The sequence below is a fragment of the Echinops telfairi genome, unplaced genomic scaffold, assembly GCF_000313985.2.
Source record: "Echinops telfairi isolate 266 unplaced genomic scaffold, ASM31398v2 ScPeMD7_3509;HRSCAF=4178, whole genome shotgun sequence".
Classification (NCBI taxonomy): Eukaryota; Metazoa; Chordata; class Mammalia; order Afrosoricida; family Tenrecidae; genus Echinops; species Echinops telfairi.
The window spans coordinates 8,708,480-8,711,283 of record NW_022107407.1 but is presented as its reverse complement, the minus strand read 5'-3'; positions in this window follow the sequence as shown (position 1 = coordinate 8,711,283).

Genomic DNA, 2,804 nt, shown 5'->3' with positions numbered 1-2,804 from the left:
GCTATATCTTTTGATAGCTGGACACCATCAGCTTTCTTCACCACATTTTCATATTCACCCCTTTTGTCTTCAGCAGTAGTGTCCGGAAGGTGAGCACCATAGAATACCAATTTAATAGAAGAAAGTATTCTTGCATTGAGGGAGTACTTGAGTGGAGGCCCCAGGGTACTTCTTATGAGATGGCCACCCCCTCTCCCAAGGAGACAGCATCAGGCTGTGACCTGATTAACATGTCTGACTCAACCCCTAGCCAGGTGTGTCTAACTGACATAGATCATCTAATTACCACATACACTTGGATATTCATTTTTTAAGAGATTGAATTTCTGAATAAGCATGAGATATGAATTCAAGCTGAATCTGTTTGAATCTTAAAAGATAAGGTAACCCAAGATTACTATAATTTTATTTTTCTAACCCTCCTTTACTCCTTTGGAAATGAACTTTGATTAAATTATTGTCATAACCAGAATATCCATCATATTCTGTCCAGTATTATAATCTTTTATTTCTATGATTTTTTTACCACTGTATACACTAAACGTTGACTAGAGGCTCAATAATCCCTGACTAAGGGAATCAAAAAATGTTTTTTCCCCCATAAACAGCAACATTCAAATGTCCTTATTTTAGGAAACAATTAGACCTGGAAACATCGAATTTCTGCACACATTCCTGACAGTCAGTTTACAACTAGTTTAGGTGGAAACATATATAGATAGATATAGATATGGATATGGATATAGACATAGATAGATGATATGGATGGATAGATAGATAGGTAGATTTTAAGGTATGGCATTGCAATGCATTTATAACCTTTCTTAATAATTCACTATCAACAAACCAAGTAAAATTTTACTTTACTGTTAGGGTTTTCAAATAAATGACTATCTATTATTTTATGATTAACAGTGCCCTGGGTCGACTCTTACAGAAAACATAAATATGCTGATTAAATTGTGCTTAGCCTTCAAGACAGTTACTTTTAACATGAGTATTAATTTAATAATAAATTCAAGATGCAATCCTGAATTTCTTTTACAAATATAGTACACAATAGGTTAAGACTAAATAAAAACTTAAATAAATGCATTTGGATCTATTTGGAGTTTATGATACAATATTAGAGATGGTTGAAAATGTGTCTCAACATTAATAGTTTGATATTCAAGTTAGAATAAATATTAATCTATGCTCTATCTTTACATTGCCAGATCTTGAAAGAGTTAATATATTGTTTCTTAAATCAGTTTTACCTTGTTGAGCCAAATAAAATAAAATACTTGTAATTCACCACTTTAAAAATCATTATTTTGAAGCAACGGTAGATCTAGATAGCTATAAGGCTTTTCGCATTTGAAAGTACATTGTTAGGACCACTGATATCCAAGAAAACCCTTCCTCCTCTCAGAAATGCTATGTACATGGGAAAGTATGGCTATATTTAAGCAATATTTTATTTTATTGGGAGCTCTTACAGACATTATAACAATCCATCATTCAATTAGATCAAGCATAATTGTACAGTTGCTACCATCATTTTCAAAGCATTTTATTTCTTCTTGAACTCTTTGTTATCAGTCCCCTTTATCCCCTCCCTCCTCCACACAACCACCCAGGAACTTTTATTATATTATTTTTCCCCCTGTATTTTACACCATCCAATGTATTTGCTCACCTGCAATTCTGTTGTTCATTCCCGTTGAGTGGAGTTATAACATTTATCATTGCTATAGAATCACCCTTACCCCACTTCCTCCCTGTCTCTTCCCATACCCTCAGGAAATCATTACTCCCATTATTCTTTCGGAGGGGTTTATCAATCTTGAATTTGTGTATTGAACTATCTTAATTATACAAATAAATATGCACAGGTCTCACAGAATTAATGGGGTAAAACTAAGAGTATAATAGCACAGGGAGGAAATATTAAAGAACTAGAGGATAGTAGAGTGTCTCATCAATGCTATATTGCACCTTAGGGATATCATCCCTTCCTTGTGGCCATTCTGAGAGGGACTATCCGATGGTCTTATTGGTGAATTTTGGATCTCCACTTTGTCTACACTCCATGTCAATTTTATTTCTTGTTTTTAGAATTTCTGATACGTATTCCCATCGACACCTCATGATCAAACAGGCTGGTATGTTTCTTCTATATGGGTTTTGTGATTGTGAACTGCACAGCAATGAACATTTGAGCATAGAAGTCTTGTTGTGGCCTCTCTTATTTCTTCTGGGAATCGCTGGGTCTTAAGGTAACTTGATTTCCATCTGTTTTAGGTATCATAAAATCTCTTTCCACAGTGGCTATATGTATCTACAAGACCACCAGCAGTGAATCAGAGTTCCTATGTTACCAAAACCCTGCCAACATTTGTTACTTTCTGGTTTTTTTTTTTAATTGGGCTATTCTTGTGGTTGTTCAGTGGGATCTCATGGTTGTTTTGATTAACATTCCCTAGTGGCTCATGATCAGGAATATTTTCCGATATGTTTATTGGCCATTTGGGTTTTCTCTTTTGTGAATCGTCTCTTCAAGTCTTTTGCCCACCTCCTTAGTAGGCTATTCTTTTTTCTCTCTCTTATATTGTAAGGTTGCAGGGTTCTGTAGAGTCTAGTAATAAGACCTTTATCTGATAAGTCATTATTAAATATATTTTCCTAGTTTGTGTACACTCTCATCACTCTCTTGATGACATGTTTTGATGCACATGATTTTTATCTTTAGTATGTCCCAGCCATCTAGTCTCTCTTCCTCTGGGTGTGTATCCTTCATTATTGCCATTAGTCCATGTATT